Genomic DNA, 20584 nt, shown 5'->3' on the forward strand with positions numbered 1-20584 from the left:
AAAAAGTAGATCTAGTGACATCTGGCATTTGGCTAAATGAGTAATTTAATTCTTGCTATTACTTAAGTTGCAAAACGTTACAATAAAGCATTATTTATGGAAAAATGTATTATTGTACTTACACTTGCAATTTTGCATCAAGAAAGAGCCTAGATATTTTCAGCTATGATAAGTACACTACATTACTGCTACTCAGGCTCATTTTTAGATCAATTTTTATTTAGCGATACATGGAGAGTTACATCGAGAAAAATGAATAAAAATAATCAAATATTACTATGTATGCTCCACACACTTTCTAAAATCTGTGCAGTCTTATGCTGAATCCAAAACACCTCCCCCAAATGCCACAAACTCCTTTTTACGCACTTTCTTCTGTTCTTCTATATTTTGACAACCTTCATCCTTGCATTTCATTTCTTTCAGATCAAGCTCAGTTGTGTCACTTGGTATAGCTTTATCTTGTCAAAAGAAAAGATCTGTGTTAGCAGTAGGAGTGTAATGAAACTGTCTGCCTAACGGAGAGATTTAGTAGACCCCAGATAGCAAGTTCCAGGTGACTTCAGTGGATTCCAATCTTTGCTTAAAGAAAAGGAAAGGAGAAACTTAAAACATTTATGGCTGAATTTGCCCCAGGACATACTATTTCATCACACAACTTAACTTAATGGAATAATTGCAGAAAAAACTGTTTGGAAAACTGCTGAGTTCTTTTCTTGAACATTCTAGCCACTGAGCTACTGAGTCGATGCTGCTGTTGTGTTCCTGACATGGACTCTGAGAACATGTAATTAGTACAGCAGAGAATGCCCAACTTGCAGCCATGGACAAAGAGAGGCATAATAGACTGAGAAACATAAGGCAGGGCACCTACCTGCTCTGCTCTGTGTCATCAGAGCATTTTTAGTATGTCCAGACCCAACATCTGATCATCTAGACAGGTTTCATCAGCAATACTCAATGCTAAAAGCGTGTAAGCATCTAAACGATTTTTGGATGATCTAAGTTATAAACTTACGAGCAATAAGCTCTTATAAACAAGAAGAATTAAGCAATTCATATGAATATCATTCTTTAGGGGATTAAGGCATAATACCTTTGTGCTTACCCATCTAACACATGGATCTGAATGAAACATCTGGAGATCACATTGTTTCCAAAGACTAGGAAAGACTGATACTCCAATTACACATCGCCAAATAATTATTGGTAAAGCATATGACCAAACCATTACACTAAGATTACTTCAACTAACTTTAAACAAGTCTGGATTTGATAGTAGATCTATATAGAGAAAGTCTCAACAGTCCAGCACAACAGATAATTTCAAATTAGATGAAAGACACAAAACCAAACATATTTGACAGCAGTTTTTAATCAATATCCCATTTTCAACTGTTAATTTTGTAGCAATTGTGTCTTATTTTCCTCCACATGTGTTCTATTGAAAATGCCAGTCACACTAGGTAGTCAAAGAGTAGAGAAGACTCTTGACCTATTAGCATGCAGATTTTAAGAAACAAGGCCAAGTCCTGCTGCCTTAGGATATATTCTGCAGTAAAGTTTTCATAAGATGACTTCTTTTCCTATTAGCACAGATTAGAAGCAAGAATTAACAATGACATGAATTCATTTTACTGTAAACCATGCCTTCACATACAGAACTACATAGATGATAGGATCACAAAAGCATGCTTTCAGATTTAGCAGATAAATGCTGTAGCTTACTCAGAAAAATTTCACTAAAGCGAGAAGTTGATTATTGGGGAACAAGTTGCATATCATATTGGGTACATGATAATATATGATATATCATATATAACATCACATGTATCATATAATAAGCAACAGTTCACCTAACTGCCATGTCTGAGGGCACAAATTCAGTTTCATTTTAAACTCATAGGTCTCCCATCTACATATACCTAACTTCAGTAGGGCCTATTTACATAACTAAGCTTACCTAAAACCTATAGCTAAAGGGTCTCAGAGGCAGGCTTACCAGGGAGGAAAGGAGGTGCCATGGTTTCCCCACCTACGTTACTCCACATGGCACAGAAGAGTGGAAGCTGTGATGTGGATGCACAGGTACACATCCAAATACACCATTGATAAATCAAGTCCTACAACAATCTGACCATACTTTAAAGCCATAGACAAAAGTATAGTTAGTACTGTAATGTAAAAAAAGCTACATAACTCATTTTTGCTAGTTTAATTCCACAATGAACAGATTTTCTTAAATCACAGTACAAACTTCTTTTACTAGTAGTAAATAACTATACCATTTCAAAATTTAAGCCTAGTATTTCAAAAAAAGATGTTAGTAGCAAGTCACATTTGATACTTTATAACACTCAGGAGGACTTAATTAGAAATAGCTTTTCCCATTTTTTTTAATGAAATATAGTTCGCAATTTCTTAACACTCTTTGTGAGAAACTGTGAGGGCTGATTAGCATTTGAAGTCAGACACATGCCAACTGTTTACAGTAAAAGGAAATCAATCTGACAAAATGAAACATGACAGATGAAGTGAGGCTTCATAGGTCAATGACTGTGAAACTGATAATGTTAATAAACTAGTCAGTGGTACCCATCCTTATAATTTCTATTGATTATTCTTCAGACTGTCACAATGATGTCAAAACAGAGAAAACAGCATTTATACCAACATTTTATTGATTAAAATCCAGTGGGAGAAAATTCTCATCTGAAATAATTTAATCAACTTTGACAACTTGTAAAAAAATAAATGGTCATCTCTGGATTACAACCACATCAGCACTGGAAAACAACAGGAAATTTCTGATACTTAAGACTCTTTGCTTGTTTCCTCTCTTTCTTCCGGTCTTTCTGCTTTTGTCTCTCATGCTCAGACACCACAGAAAGAAACAAATGCTGTAGGAAGCAACAAATGCTACCTTGTTCTTGCATTATGATAATGTGCAAAACCAAATTAAAAGGTGTACAGTTACAGCTCAACAGAAGTGGAAAGCAGAGCTAGTGCAAAATGCCTCACTCCCCATGTATATTAAATACTATTTGCTTGACACATTGCTTGCTGGTCAAGATACAGCTGAAGAGAGGGAGACATAGTAACTACCCTTACTAAAACCTGCATTTGCAGCTCTATATAGTAGCTTTCCTGGCCCATATGCAGCTCTCCCCGACCTCTCCAGAACAGTAGGCAGGACAAGCACATAGCTTGAGAACAGGCAAGGCAGTAAAGTTTTAGGTGAAACTGCATTTCATGTCACCATCAGTAAGACGTAACTATGCCGGGAGGTCTGGTATTCTGACAGAAAAGGAGTTAATCTACCTTAGAAGGAATTATCAACCAGATAGAACTTAAACAAGGACATGTGTGTATTTTAAAATTCACAATCTAAATTTGAGAAAGACAAATCTGGAGGAACTGTTGGCATACTCTTTATAATAATTTAACCCTCCCTTTCAGTTATGTCACAGGTTAATCTCTTGCACTTGACTGTTAGAGGTGCATGGACCAGTCATTACAGCTATAATAGAAGATGATTTTCACTGACCACTGAAAAACTAAGACTCTGAAAGCATGATTTAATCTACTAGTAACTTGAACTACTGAATAGTCAGAGGCACAGTAAAATAAGGCTTTTTTTTTTCAAAAATGGTCATACATACAAATATCTGCAAATCACTGACAAAGCACTCATAAAAGTTGGTGTGCTGGCAGTATACCTAAATGACTCTATAAACCCCTTGCAGTAGCAAGGCACTAAGCATTTCATGAGTATACTGAAGTTTTAGGCCTATGTGGAAAGAAAAAGGAAAGCAGAATAGTGATCCTATGTTTACACATTATAAATCACTTGAGTGTAATACAGAGATGATAACTTGTAATAATTACATAGTATTTGCTTGGTTCTATGACAGCATGCACACAGAAGTGTCAGAAAATGGGCCTCCAGATCAAACAGTTAAAATTAATCAGACTTAAATGTTTTATCCTGCAGCTATTCAAAACTTGTCTGCAAATATTTTTCACTTAGTAACATACACAGGGCAATTAAAATTATTAGCACTGCAAGAAACTATGCTCCCAATAAAGCAAACCCAATTTTTATAGCTTTCAATTTCACTCATTACAAAATACTTAAAAGAAAGCAAGCTACCATAAAAACAAAAGGTTCTCAAAACATTAGCCACAAGCCACAATAAATCTGCACTGAAATAAACCCTATCTATTCCTGTTTTCAACAAGTGATTAGAATTACATGCCATATAAAAACAAAGTAACATAAAAATCGCCTAAATCTGTTTGAAGCTTTAAACTCTATAAAGGCTCAATCCACTGAATTGTGATACAAAATAAAAGTTTTCTGCAACCACCTACATTTCTGTTCTTGTGCCTCTTGTCCACAGAGCAAAGAACATACAGCAGAGGGGTGAAGGGTGTCTTCTACCTGCATTTAAGGGTCTTTAGTCTACAGAGTAAGCTAAGTTTACCAGTATAAGTAAACTTATAAACTAGTACTAACTGTACTAGTGTTCAGAATTCTCAGGAGTTTTATGCAAGAGTTGTATAGACAAACTAAATTCTTCTGAATTGCCAGTTACATCAAAAAGAGGTAGCTACGCAACAGCAATAGTAAAATAGATAAAGCAGTGTAAGATAAAGCATTAACAGAACAATGTCAAGTTATTCAGAAATTTGGCTAACAAGTAAGTAGGAATGATCAGTTTGTTCATAGACCATCACTCTATAATTTCTCTAAGTATGCTTGTATGCCCTATTTTTTTTAAGAAACAGATTCAAAACATTGAATAAAAAATGAAAATCAGAAGAAATGACTGTAAAATAATACTGTGGTATGAAAGGGGATTATAATTCCAGCACAGTCTACACATGGGATATTTCTTCCTACCCATTTCAGATTCTGACTTGCAGGATTATTATAGCTGTATTTATATTACAATTTTTTTAAACAAAATTAAGTTAGATATAAGATTCCTTTATTTTCTGTTTTATAACCTGTATTCTTAAGAATTCTGCTCAGTAGAGCCCATTTCTTTAACCTCAGTGTTTGAAAAATAATGTTTAAAGGAAAACAAGGTAAATAGCCAGTAGGCCTAAGATTCAGTGCACTTAAAAGCAGAAAGATAAAAGGGTGGGTTTGTTCTACTAAGAATCAAGGGATCTATGGAAAATTCTTAGTTCTAAAGGAACTATGGAACTACTAAAAGAAACAGCTTCAGATGGTATTTTTCCTCCGAAGTCAGTTAACTCCCTCCAAGAAACTAAGCCTTACACATGGATTAACTGCAGGTACACCCATAAGCAAGACAAAAATTTTAACGTAAGTAATCTGCACTCAAAACAAGATGTACTAGTCACAGATAACTCCCAGAGAAAACACTGGTCAAAAACTGTGCTGCTGTGGAGGTCTTAACCCGTATCAAAGGCAGGGGTATGGTCATCATAAACTTTGGCCAGAGGCACTGTATGTTTTCTAGAATGTCTTACTAAGCAGCTATTCCTTCAAATTATGTAGAAGGATTAATCTTTTGGCAAAAACCTCGGTCAAATTCTGTAATTATTTAAAGTACTGAAGATTGATCAACAAAAATAGATGGAAGAGAATAACCCAACTTAGCAAGTACGGAAGGCATTTATAACTGGATCAACTATTCTTCCTACTGCTTCTCACATTATTTTATCCCCATTGCTCATTCACTCATACTTGAGTAAAAGCTGCATTACTTTATGATTTATACTATCTTTGACTAATTTGGTGCATCTGTATGTACTGCAGTTGAATAGCACCTCCATCCTCAACAACAGATTAACTATTACAAGTAAGACTGATTCCACTGAAAAGATTTACTTAACATTTGTCTCTCATTACTGGTAATATGTAGCAATCAGTTTGTTTTGCATCTTTTGCTAATAGTATTTCATTTACAAATGGCAATTAAAATTTGCTCTTTACAAAAGAGTGTACTTCTTACAATAATCAAGCAGAGCATACAATCTCCCATCTAATACCAGCCAAAAGGGGCTTTTTTTTTTCCTCGTGTGAGATAGATGGTTCCAATCTTCCTCAGCACAAGTATCATTCATCTTGTTCTGTTCTACTTGATGCAAGCAAACTAATAAGGATATGGAATTGTTACCAAAGAACATTTATTTCCTGAATTAAGCCCAGATCACCCAGAGGGCAAAACAATTTTTCTAATGCTTCAAGACAAACACATTTGAAATGCCTTAAGCACTACTAGTATCTTGTCAATAGAAAACAAATGTAGCTATTTTCCACCCCAAAGGGAAAAGGATGATAGTAGTCAGGGAAAGGAAAGTGTGCTTACATTTTACTTCACACGTAAGAAAGCGAGTCATGTTTTTTATTGTAATAGAAGTTAAAAAAATATCCTTCATCCTATCAGTGAAAACTTGAGAGGAAAAGGTCAAAAGACAAGCTTTTGCCTTTGTATGGATTTAAAAAGAACAAACAGACATTTACTGAAGAGTTTAACGCATTAAGAAAAATTAAATTTTGGGGGTATCATCAAGGAAGTGGGTCATCTTTCACTGACAAAGATAGGTTGAAAAACCTGTAGATGGAACAAACGTCATCAAACAAAAAAGTTTTCTTAGGAACAGGAAGGAATCTAAAAAGGAGCCTATGTAGTAGCATATGTCAGCTCTCTTCCTTTTTCAATCAACCAAAGCTTTAAGGCATGCAAAAAAGCTTTATTGTTCAGAACTGCATTGGCATTTTAATATTAGCCATTTCTTTTCCTGCTTGGAGCCAAAAGGTAGCACACATCTGTCTTTAAAAACAACACCTCATTTTATGACCAGCTGATAAATGATCAATATTAAGTCGAATAATAGGTTAATTGAATTTATTACAAAAAAAAAAAAAAAAAAAAAAAAAACAGAATACTATTTGTAAATATACTTTATCTTCAAAATAAAGAGTATCTCCCTGTTTCTCTTTCCTTCCTAAGTTTAGTCCATTGCTTGGATAACTTCATAGGACAGAACAAGAATATGCTTAACATAGTGGTCTTTATTCAAGAACAAAATGATAGGCTTATTAAGTCAATTCATCTTAACTGTCTAGGCTGAAGTACTCTTGGTCTACTATATATAGGCTAGACATGAATATTTTCTTTATCTTTTCCTCTTCTGTCTTCTTTGTGTTTGTCTTTGTATCAAATGACTAAAAGAGAAGGTGTCCCAAGGTCTTGTTCACCATAAAACTCCTGCTAATCTATCTGGTATCAACTTCTTCACATTCTTAATGGTTTTTGTATTTAAATGAAATAAAAATTGCGCATATAAGACCTTCACATCCAATACAAACAATTTCTCAGCTAAAAATGAACTGGGGAGAAGGGGCAGGGGAGATCACTGAGCTTAGTGTCCCTTTTCCCCAGTTCTTATAGCTGAGAATACAAGGAGGAATTTCTTCCCTGTGAGAGTGACAGAGCACTGGAACAGGCTGCCCAGAGAAGTGGTGGAGTCTCCTTCTCTGGAGATCTTCAAGGCCCGCCTGGCTGCAACCCTGTCTACCATGCTCTAGGTGACGCTGCTGTGCAGGGGGGGTTGGACTAGATGATCTCCAGAGGTCCCTTCCAATCTTACTGATTCTATGATTCTATGAGAAATCACAATTCACAAATTGGATGTGAAGTTTCAGTGGTAACTATGTGATTGTCTACAATAACAGATGCAGCAGAGGCATTTTAAAACATTTGTTCAAGTGAAAAGTGAAATTATTCATTTGGGGTAGATAAAATTCAAGTAGTATTTTATGTGCATTTTTATGAAAATAAATGTTTTTTATCTTCAAAATAGAAAGCTCAGAGAAGAGATACCGCTACCAAAGAAAGAGTATTAAATTGAAAATAAACCTAGAACAGTTCATTAAATATTGGCCAATATTCAGCTAACCAGACCTACATTCTTCTTCAGGTATGACAGCTTCTGTGTATTAATAGTCATGAAGACAAGCCTAGAAGATATATTCACAGGTCATTTAAAGCTGGAATGGAGCTGGAATAGACATTTGTTTATCCTGGTCTTCAAGACCATGACCATCAATGAAAATTTCACAGCCTTTTTTTTAGTAACCTGCTTAATGATAGGTAAGCACTGAAAGTCTCCTAATACTTATCCCCATTGTCACCTGCTTTTCAAAGGAAAAGCAAGCCAATTCTCAATGTCTTCCTATAGGACATAGGGGAAAAACAAAACAAGAACAAAATTTGGATGGATTAAAAATAACAGAACACAAACACCAAACTTCAAATATGTAACAGTCATATTTATTTGACCACAGAAGTATGATTCAATCATTCTTTCCTCAAAGGTTCTAATGTAATTATTTTTCTTATTATCATTCTCTGAACTTTTCAGAGCTTGTCTGCTCCTAAGCAGAAGTAGCAAAATCTGTTTACCAGAAAATTCAACAGTAGTGCAAATCAAGAAATTTTAGCTTCTTTTTAAGAAATCCACACTGGCATTTGCTTTCTGTAAGAACTTGCGTTGCTGAGTCAGTTTTCTTTCAGATCAGTATATAAAACCCATTTTTCTTTAAGCTTCTAGTCTCTAATCACTTATTCCTGGCTTGTGCATTTAAGTTTGCCTTCCTGAATGTAATGTTTTAGACTGGCATTTATTCTATTCAATTCTATTTTATTACATTTTCTATTATTTCAAGCACTTTCCAATTCATCAAGACAATCTGAATTCTAAAACAATCCTCCAAACTAACATTTTACATGTGTAATGTTACACTGAATTATAGCAAGATTTTATTTTGAGAAACTTCTAACTGTCTGGATATAAATTTAAATTTTCTGGTCTTCTATTATTTGTTATAGTAGAACTGACTTTATTTTATGATTATTATCGTAATTCAGGAAAAAGATTCCAATGTCATATGGTCATAAAACATGATCTATTGAAAGTTTGCTATACATGACTGCTATATTTTCATTTGAGATTTAAGGACAAATTCTTGAACATGAAGAGAACTGCCTCATTCCTTCATTTATTGCTATTCAATGCAAACTTCTTAAGGAAACAAATCCAGGAAGAAATGTAATGTAATCACAGTATGTTTTGCCTCTCAGGGCTGACAGGTAAGTGGAAAGAAAAAGCGTGCTGCTAAACTACCTTTACCCATGCTTTCACCAAGTATTTGATACAATTTTTACAAATGCTAGTGTTTTTGCTGCACATCTTGTATAACCTCAAATGCCAGTCTAATTAAATATTTATACATTCAAGTTAGTATGAAATAATGTTCTAAAATATATTCTTACAAGACTGATGGCATCAGAGCCATTTAGAAAATGCTTGACAGTTGTACCACTTCAAGTTGCATCTCTTACCATAGTGCACACATACACTCTAAAATGCATATTTCTTCTCCATAAGCAACACCTGAACGACAGACAAAAGCACAGAACATCTGAGAGTCATGTTCAGAAGTAAAAATCTTGTGATTTGTAATTTAGATCAACTAAGTTATTTCTACAAGTACAGCACTAGCAAGAGCCAAGTATCTTTTGAACGCTTCTGTGCTTTGTCCAAGAGATTATTTTACTTGTAAGAAGAAAATGGTAGATTCTTTTTCAGATTTAAAAAGTCTGAGTAGGCAATGTTGTATTGGAAGATGAGTTTCCTCAGCACCGCTTGATATTATCAACCCACCTATTTAACTTCACAACCATTATGAACCAGGAAAAAAAATACTTTTTTAAAATTAATAACTACTATTTCTCTGTTTAATTTTGCATCACTACAAAGTTTCAAAAGAGCTGTTAAAAAAAAAGCAGGAAGAAAAGAGAAAAAAACATAAATGTAGTAAATTAGATACAGAAGTGCAGAAGAGCTTCAATACCACTGGATAGCCCAAATTAGAATAAGATAGTCTTCCCAAGGCTCACAAGAAACCTCTTGCATTAGGAGCCCAAAAGAATGAAAAAGTTTGAGTAAACAAGGAGAGGCTGACACGAATGTTCAAAAAAGAGGATACAGTTCTAACAACTACATTGTAAAAACAAGCACACCAGTCTCCACTTTTCAAGCTCTGCTTGAAACCCGCATTTCATTGCCACAGAGTAAGGAACCTTTTCAATAACCACATGGCATTATACAGGGAGCAAGTCTAGTAAATATAAGCTGCCCAAGAAATGAAAACTGATCTTTAGCTGTTTCCTTGCTATCCAAGATTAACTGGGGAGAAGAATCCACTTAAAGTCTGACATAGTAAAATACGGAGAGAGGAGTGATGGCAGGAGAAAAGGAATGAGACTATCCACAGATTCATATTGCACACTAGAGGTTATAATCAAACATTTTTATTATGGGTAAATACAGATTTGTCGGAAGTATGTTATTTTCCTAGCCTGCTTATTTCCTCAAAGGTTAGGTCTCCTTCCATCAAAGGAGGATTATCTCTGACTCCTGAACGCAATTACAGTTTTCCACAGAGAAGACTACATCCTTTTGTCTGATGAGGAAATCTCTCACTGGGAAAAGAAACAAAACTCAACCCCCAAAAGCACCCCAAATCTTTCTAAACCCCCTGTCCCCAAACAAAAAAAGAAAATACTGTAAGTCACAGAGATGGCCTGCGGAGGTAGGCAACCTGACATGGTAGACACCTTAGGCAATAGTCCTGAATTGCCTTCAGGCAACTATAGGCTGGTCAGCCTCACCTCCATCCCTGCTAAGGTAATGGAACAGCTCATCCTGGATGTCATTTCCAGAAATATGGAGGAGAAGAAGGTGATCAGGAGTAGCCAGCGTGGATTCACCAAGGGAAAATCCTGCTTAACCAATCTGATAGCCTTCTATGATGGAATGACTGGCTGGCTAGATGAGGGGAGAGCAGTGGACACAGTGTACCTTGACTTCAGCAAGGCTTTTGACACTGTCTCCCATAACATCCTCCTAGAGAAGCTCAGGAAGTGTGGGTTAGACGAGTGGACAGTGAGGTGGATTGAGAACTGGCCAAATGGCAGAGCTCAGAGGGTTGTCATCAGTGGTGTGGAGTCTAATTGGAGGCCTGTGGCTAGTGGCATCCCCCAGGGCTCAGTACTGGGTCCCATCTTGTTCAACTTATTGATCAGTGACCTGGACGAGGGGACAGAGTGCCTCCTCAGCAAGTTTGCTGATGAACCCAAGCTGGGAGGAGTGGCTGATACCCCAGAGGGCTGTGCTGCCATTCAGAGAGACCTGGACAGGCTGGAGAGCTGGGCAGAGAGGAACCTCCTGAGGTTCAACAAGGGCAAGTGCAGAGTCCTGCACCTAGACAGAAATAACCCTAGGCACTGGTGCAGGCTGGGGACTGACCTGCTGGAGAGCAGCTCTGCAGAGAAGGACCTGGGAGTGCTGGTGGATGACAAGCTGACCATGAGTCAGCAATGTGCCCGTGTGGCCAAGAAGGCCCATGCTCCAACAGTATCCTGGGGTGCATTAGGAAGAGTGTTGCCAGCAGGTCAAGGGAGGTGATCCTGCCCCTCTACTCAGCCCTGGGGAGGCCTCAGCTCAAGTCCTGTGTCCAGTTGTGAGCTCCCCAGCACAAGAGAGACATGGAGCTACTGGAGAGAGTCTGGCGTAGGGCTACAAAGATGATCAGAGGGCTGGAGCACCTGCCCTATGAGGAACAGCTGCGAGAGCTGGGCCTCTTCAGCCTGGGGAAGAGAAGCCTGAGGGGGGGGTTTAATCACTGTGTACAAGTACCTGAAGGGAGGGTGTCAAGGGGATGGGGACAAACTCTTTTCAGTTGTCCTGTGTGACAGGACAAGAGGCAATGGGCAGAAGCTGAACCTCAGGAAGTTCTGCCTGACCGTGAGGGGGAATTTCTTCCCTGTGAGTGACAGAGCACTGGCACAGATTGCCCAGAGAGGTTGTGGAGTCTCCTTCTGTGGATGCAACCCTGTCTAACATGCTGTAGGTGACCCTGCTGAGCAGGGAGGTTGGACTAGATGATCTCCAGGGGTCCCTTCCAACCTTACTGATTCTGTGATTCTATGATCTATTTGTCAGTATTGTTTACACATGGAACAGTCAATCTAACATCGACTGCCAGATAAAAGCTAGATTGAAATTTGTTTTTTGATTCTAACTTTAATTCTTTTCAAGATAATGATATTTCTCAGTGCTATAATAAAAGTGTATTATATCAGAAAGAAAATCAGTGACAATTTAGTCCCATGCATCCCAAAGCAACTAATGATCTTTGCTACTATGATTATATCTGCTTGTCAATATCATTAATCCTGTTTCTGTTAATTCTTTGAATGGAACTGTACTGATTGTAGTTGTTTTAAAATGTATTTTCGTATGATGTGAGACAAAATGAATTGATCTGTTAACACAGTGAGCAAAACCAAAGGCTACGCAGACAACTCAGGCTCTGCATTTTGGGTTGGGGGCGGGGAGGAGAGAAGCTTCTTCTGTGAAAGAATTAAGTATTTTCTTTAACATTTGATCTATATTTTTACCTTATTGACAGTGAAAACAGATAATGGTTTAACTTACTTAGATTTCAATACATTTGAAGTTCTGCAAATGAAAGTCAGTTTTGAAATGAAGTTCAAATGAAGTCAAGGATCTTCATTTCACAGCTGGATGCCTCTAGATCATGAATTAGGCTTGAGACTTTTTCAGCATTTAGGTGATGGCTGGAAAAGGTGGATGAAAAATCCAAACCTAATTTTTTGCAAATTTTGTCTGTTTGTCAACACTATCAATGAAAGGAAAAATGTATTCCTATTTGTTCAGCAGAAACAATAACAGACCAACACAAAACTGGCAAAGGGCCTTACATAAGTTAAGCTTCTAAACAACCTCTAGACCTCTGGTATTACCCAGCATTGCCAAGACAGTTTGGAAAGTATTAGAAATTTATATGGACAGTAGGGAACATGCATGTATGAGCTGGCAGTTTAACAGCGAGGGGACAAATCTTCTTTTCTAAGGAGTAATAGCCTACTAAATGATGATGATTAGGAAAACTCTTCTGTGGAAAAACTGACCCAGAAAGTGTGGAAACTGCAAGAAATTCTGAGCTATGTAAAGATGAGTATGTCTGAAATGAAACTAGGCTAGATGGATTACTAGTTTGAACTGGTACAGACAACACCATTTCAACTACAGGCCAGTGTTCTGACAAGCTAAGCTACTCTTGTCTGATCTTTTTACAAAGAAATAAACTGCCAGTCCACTACATATTCTAAATTATTCAAAGGTATTATTTCTAGCTCAAGAGATCATTATGTGCATTTGTGCCAGCTGGATACTGTTACTACTTCACATGCAATATGGTTATGACAAGAGTGCCCTCACAAACACTGGTCCCCTCTCACAACCAAAAATAAACAAAAAAAAAAAAAAAAAAAAAGCCTAGAAATTCAAGTTCAGAAATTTAATTTTAAGTCCTCCCAAGGACGTGTCATGAGGGAACTAACGGAAACTCTGCACAAGCACAAGGTGACATTCAGGTTAGAGCAGTCTTAATATTATCTTCAAGTACCTCATTTTACTGGAGGTCCACTATAGAAGTTAAGGCACTTTCATGACAGTGGAAGCAGTCCAAGTTTTTCAGTGGAAACACCTCCGTGTATATTTTGTCATGTTGAAATCAGTGTGCCTTCTTTCAAACATTAAATGAAGTACCACCCTGAAGTCACAGCATGTTTCAACAGATTGGTGATGTGCACTTAAGAGGAGAGCAGAAAACAAATGATAACTCCTCAGAATTCTTAGACCTGGCCAGGAGAAAGAAGTGCAGAAACCCTATCTCATAGTATCTGTTAAACATCGTGGGCCACAGTCTCTGGCCTATTTCAAAGGTGGCCAATCCTGGTAGAGTAATTCAGGTTGGAAGGGACCTCAGCAGGTACTGCTAAATGCAGGCTCAACCACAAGATCAGACCAAGTTTGCTCAGGGCTTTTACCTGTCAGGTCTTAAAAACCTCCAAGGACAGAGATGACACAACCTCTCTGGGCTCCAGCTCTGCTGCTGGGCTGTCCTTGGCAGAGGGAAAGCTTTCTCCTTATCTCCAAGTTGGTTCAACTTATGCCTGTTGTCTCTCATCCTCCCGCTATGCACCAATGTGAAGCACTAATGTGAACACTGATGTTTTCTTGATAACCTCCTCACATGTACTGGGAGGCTGATACTGTCACCTCCGAAGCAGCCCCTTCTCCAAGCTGAACCAACCCAGCTCCCAACCCAGCCTCTCTTGTAAAGGCCCAAGCTTCAGCTGCTGACAATCTTTGTGGCTCTCTGCTCAACTCACTCTGATTTATCTACATTTTTATTGTACTGAAGGGCCCAAAACTGAATACAGTATCTAAATGCAATCTAACGTGGATTAGAGGGTGGCAGTCACTTCCCTTGACTTACTGACTACACACCTCTTAATGTATCCAGGACACTGCTGGCCCTATTGCTTCCAGGGAACACCCCTAGGTCATGCTCAGCTCCCTCCTCACCTGGGCTCCCGGACTCCTCTGTCTGTCCCCAGCCCGTAGCATTGTCAGAGGCTTTGCCTTTTCAGGGCTTTTGGGACTTAACATTTGTCCAGTCTGAATTTCATCAGTCTCCTGTCAGCCCATTCCTCCCATCTGTCCCGGTACCTCTGAACATCAGGCCTACTCTCAAGTGTATTGACTGGTCCCCCCAGCCTGGTATCATCTGCAAACTTGACAGTGTAGTCATCACCTTCTCCAGGCAGTCCACCCATCCAGGCCATAAGGTTCTGATTTGGATGCAAGACTACTGTGTGAGACAAGAGTCAAAAGCCTTGCTAAAGTTAAGGTAAATGACATCCACTGATCTTCTGTTACCAACAAATCCAGTTGTTTTATTATAGAAGACAATCAGGCTAGTCAGGCAGGATTGATCAATCCAAGCTGACTGTTCCCATCCTCTTCTCCCCCTCAATGTGCCCAGAAAGGTATTCCAGGACAACTCACTCCATGATCTTCCCTAGAACAAGAGCAGGCCAACTGGCCAGCAATTCTCACATCACCCTTTCAGCAATTTTTGAAGACAGGAGCAACCTTTGCCTTTCTCAGTCATCAGGGATTTTCCTTGATCTCCACAACCTTTCAAATATGATAGTGCAACCTCACTACAACATTGGCCAGCTCTCACAGCACCTTCAGGTGCAGCTTATTAGGTCCTGTGGACTCATATGGGTTGCATTTTTGTCCCTGACTCAACACTCAGCTGCCACTGGTAGTAATTCTCCTCCTCGAACCCTATACTAAGCACAGAGGCTGGAGAGACTTTGTCATGAAGACTGGAGCAAAGGCAGCACCTCAGCTGCCACCACTAGCACTACATGATGTGCTCCACTCAGCAGTGGGCCCTCGCTTTTCTTGTTCAGCCTTTTACTGCTGAACTAGTGGTAGAAGCTGTTATATTTGCCCTTGATATCCCCTGCAAGTGTCAACTCCAGGAGCTCTGGCTCTCCTAACAGCATCCCTGCATCCATAAAATTCCTCTTTTGTAGATTGTTTCTGCCTCAAACTCCTATACGCTGCCTTTTTACACTGCAGCTCAGTCCTGAGATACTGTTTTGCCAAGCCAGCTCCTGGCACACATGCTTGTTTTCCTGAGTACCAAAATGAACAATCCTTGCACTTATAGGAGGTTGTCCTTAAATGCCTGCCACCTTTCCTAACTCCTTTTTCCTTCAGAGCTTCTTCCTATGGGAAACCTCCTATCAGTTTCCTGAATAAGCCAAAATCTGCTTTCCTGAACTCCAAGGCCTATATTACGCTACCTTCCTTCCTCACTACCTTCAAGACTTTGATCTTTACTAATTTCATGGCTACTACAACCAAGACCACCCTTGACTATCACATCCCCAAATTAGCTCTTATGTCTGCACAACAAATCTAGCTGTACATCAACACTGGTTGTCCCATCAAGTGCCCACCTGGATCAGTTACCACTCACACCTTCCATAAGATTTCCTCAATTGCTTTACCTCACTGCACTGCCCTTCCAGCAGACATTAGGAAGAATAAAGTCTGTCCCAAGAAAAAGAGTCTCTGATCAGAGGCTTCTTCTAGTTGCTTAAAGATGACAGTCTGCTTTTTCATCCTGATCAGCTGGTCTGTAACACACTCCTAGCATGATTCCACCTTCATAGACCTCTCCTCTGAGATTCCATCAGCCCATTATCCGCAACTGAGAACAGCTCCATATATCTGAGCTACTCTTTCACAGAGGGCAGCCCTACCTCATCTTCATCGTCCTTGCCAGTCTTTCCTGTGTATGTCAATCACAGTTCTTCAATCATGTGGACTGTCCTACCACATCACAGTTATTCCAATGACATCGTAGGTATGTGACTGCAAACAGTGCTCTTGTTCCTTCTGCTTTTTTCCCAGGCTGCATGCATGTGTGTATATATACATCTGAGGCATGACTCTTCTTCAGAACCATCAATACTCAAACTCTAGCTTTTGTCACTCAAAGGTTTCTGCAAGGACCAGATGTATTCTAGACTTGTTTACTTCATTTCTGCAGTGACAGCAAAATGCTCCTACAGTGTAGCTATTGGGGACAGAATTTATTTAGAATGAGGAAATGTGATTTACTGTTTTGTTTGAAGAAAAAGAAAGAAAATCAGAACAGCACCCCTTCACTCTAAACACTAATGTAAAAATATTCCATGGTCTCCAGCAGAGTTTAGAGCATTTCTCATGCTCAGTTACAGCTGAAGCTCATTTTTTAAATCCTGGCCAGGATCATGCTCAGAAGTTAGGCAAAGTGAATTAATCTTTGCCATATAGCTCAAACTCCATCTGCATGACTCACACCTTTTTAGCTGACCTGTCCTCGTAAGCTTCCCTTCATGTGGCAGTTCTGTATACAACAGACTTTTTCATTTCCTGATCCAAATTAGTGTTTTTCCTTCTCCTCATCAGTTTGTACACACTGTTTTCCTGCAACAGTACCCCAGTGAAAATTTCAACAGCTAGATAGTATCAAGAGTGCATACTGCCTTAGGTATGGCAGTTTATATATAAAGATAACTCAAACAGATCAGTAAGATACTTCTTTCCATTTTGGTCATCTTATGCTGAAAAGAAAAAAAGGTTGCCATAACAGAACTGCAAATCAGTCATCAGTAGAGACCTCATTATCAATCATGCTGCAAGATAATATATAAAAGAGTAGAAAAGGCAAGGCAGTGAAAGGACTTGGTATACTACCAATTCTTCGTGGAGTTCCAAGGAAAATTTTCTTCTGAGTAAGCATATAATTTAAATCAGTTACCAAGGATTTAAAATGTTACAAGGGATTTAAAAAGTATATTTTATAAGCCAGAAAAGAATGGTTACTACCCCATATCGCTTTTCTCAGATACATCGTGGTACCTTAATGTCATTTAAAGTTCTCCAATGTATCGGAAACAAAACAAAAAACAATCCCAAACAAAATCTCAACCTCCTCCTCTGAAAGGTTACCTTTTGTTATGGCCAAATACAGACTACATATGGGAAACCTTGGTATTGACTCAATTTTCCCTATACTGAATTTTATGAACAAAGGAAGGAAAAGAAACTTTTAAGAGCCAAAAACAGTATTATCTCTATAAAAATAACAGCAAGGCATAAACTAAAATCTAAACTTTTCTTTGCAGGGGAGGAGAAAAGAGTGGCTAGTATTGAGTTGGTAGAATTTCATTCAAAACAAAAGAGCTTTTGATTCCCCTATCTGTATTACAAAGTTTGACAAAAATTTCACAAAGAGCTTAGTTTTTGTATGTCCATGTGTTTAACACCCTTTAAGTTGCATTTAGAATGTCTTTTACAAATCAGCACAGAAAATATTCCTGTTGTGCAAATTTAATACAGTAAATTTTGTTCTATGTATTCCAAGAATCAAATTCACTAACCATAATTTTGCTGTATTCTGATCACTCTAAATATCATTAAACCCCATGGAGTACATAATTTTTTTTTAAAGTTGTTTGAAGACTAGGCACAAGGTACTTTCATTATGCACTAGTCATACTTAAGTTTGCTCCAACGCAACAAGGTATCTAGCAAGCTTCAACAAAACATGGGAGTTTTGATAATTCACCATTTAAAGAGCTACCTGAGGGTCATGGAATGTCATCATCTAGAAATATTACAAAAAAATGGATTTAAAGTGTGCTAATCCATGCTGAGGAATGATCAGTGACAAATATTGCTGCACTCTTACTTTCCACTTTCAAAATGTACAACAAATGTGACTTTATATAGCTAAAAATAGCTTTCTTATTTCGTTATTGAAATAGCTTTTTGAAAGCATACATTTGAGTTGTTGAAAAATGGCAAGGAATAATAATAATAAAAAAATTAAGTACCTGTTTTTAACTGCATTAACAGAACTCATAGCTCATGAAAATAAGAACTCCAGTACATATGCTCTAAGACCAGGAACCTCCTCTTATGCATTCAACCACGCTAAAAGCACTTAGCATGGCCATGAGTTGCAGATTTCATATGCTAGGTGTCTGGAGAGAATTCTGCAAGTTACACTTTAAGGAATAGACTCATGATAAAAATGAAGCCTCAACAAACTTCTGCCATAAACAGTTTTTACTAGATACAAGACGGGTGTTTCCTTCTGGAGCCATACTAAGACAAAATACAAACAACTGGCAGGTCCTTCAACATCAAGGCAATCTGACAGCCCAGTTTTTATTATTTTTCCAAAAAGCATTAAGATATAATTTACAAGGCCATAAGCCATTCTTTTTACAGTACTCCCCCAAGAAGGGAATAAAGAAGAAATAGACATATGACTTTATGCCATCTTTACCATTCTCTTATTCTGAATTAATCAAGCTGGTCTGGGTGTCTAGCACAAATCAAAGTGATTCTAAACAGACCAAGTGTTAGCAAACACCCTGGCTTGGGTTTTGGAAAGCTGCTTGTCAACATCTGCCATGTTACTTGCCTTCATATTTTTGCCAGTCTCTTCTCAAGCTGCAATCTTGAGAGTATAAGGCAGTGACAGAACAGCTTCATATTACTCTCTCCTCTGAATTGAGAAATAGGTCTACAATGCTTTTTTAAATTTAAATGTTCTTATATGTAAATTAATAACAGGCAAAAAAAAATCTGTTCCAAACAATCTGCAGCAACTTTATGATTCTTCCTGATCAACATGGGATAGGAAAAGCATTCACAGATCCTACCTGTATCAACAACTACTACTACTACTCGTCATGTGTTGTTTTGCTCTAGATCAACCCAAAGACTTATCAGTTTATTTCAGAGCACAATTGTACTATCAATATTTGTAGGGATAACTTTCTTGGAGTGGTAATTTTTGATGACTTTGGCTTGGAGTAGTAACAGTATTGTATTCACCCAACATTGTAAATTATAGACACATCAAAGATAGATTCCCAGAAACTATGAAAAATTCCAAGAGGTCTTAATCCCAGATTTTGCTTTGGAAAATGTTTAATTTAACTGAAATTAGTAGTTTTGAGTCTTTCATTTTAAATATATCAAAGTCCTCAAAGAGGACCTGTAATTGAATGAGAAATACAACATTTTCAGGGAAGATGAAAGCTAAAAGCGTCCATTCCCAGTATTTCACCATGTGAGAGGACCTAATGGTTTAAATTAAGCTGTTTCATGCCGGTCCTAGTGTGACTTAGCTTCTCCATGTATTTCCAGTTACAGTCTTTACTCCTTGTTTTCCACACATAGCCTGAAACCTATTTGTCTAACACTGGATTGCAGAAACATCATAGATGCAAGAGATAAAAGGCAACTTTTCCCTCTTCTCTATCCTCCACCAGAGCTGAGAGAAGAGCTCTTTTCTTCCATTGTCTGCTGATGCAGAATATAAGTCCTTTTTCTTCCTTACTTCATCCCTTTCACCCGACACGACTGCATATTTTATGTGGTTTTTTTATTTTAAAAGGTGTAGGTTTTTGACATGGCTGTTATGACTGCAAAAACAGTACATATTTAATATGTACTTCTAGAGAGAAATCTATTCTACTGCCTACTACTACTATTAAAAAAAAATAACAAAACATTCAGAAGTTTCCCGAAGTGTGACTTGCAACAATTTTATTTGCATTTGAAACAGCTTATTTTTGTAGAAGTAGTTGATTACTGATATTAGTCTAGGCTTTTGGGACGATCAAACTACAGCTCTTAGTCATCTGAGGTTAAAGGCCACATGGAGCTCTCCGCCCATCAAAGACCCCAGAACTCCACGGGAACTAGTCTGAACCCAAAGTGTTTTCTCAACTCCAATTTTCCCTCTGCATAACAGAGGAGAAGCAGACCATGAAGCACATCTCCACTTTAATTTCATCATCATGTTCTCAAACCCTGAAATCCCTCTCTTCAGGTAGATTTCCAAAAACTTTTGGGGTGGGGAGAGGGCATTTGTATAGTAAAGAAAACAGACACAATTTGTTTGTATACAAAACATCTCTCTGCATCTGAGAAATACATAATCCAGCACAAACAGTGATGTTCACAAATCTAGCACGAAGCTGAATTTCTTTAGACAGTTAGTGGTTATTCAGTG

General features: G+C 37.9%; 1 protein-coding gene across 1 annotated transcript in view; it reads right to left on the reverse strand.

The window, feature by feature from the left end:
* The window catches only part of PLGRKT (plasminogen receptor with a C-terminal lysine), a 34065-nt gene that overhangs the window by 12062 nt on the left and 1419 nt on the right, over positions 1-20584 (reverse strand). The window lies entirely within an intron of this gene.

This window comes from Rhea pennata, chromosome Z, assembly GCF_028389875.1.
Source record: "Rhea pennata isolate bPtePen1 chromosome Z, bPtePen1.pri, whole genome shotgun sequence".
Classification (NCBI taxonomy): Eukaryota; Metazoa; Chordata; class Aves; order Rheiformes; family Rheidae; genus Rhea; species Rhea pennata.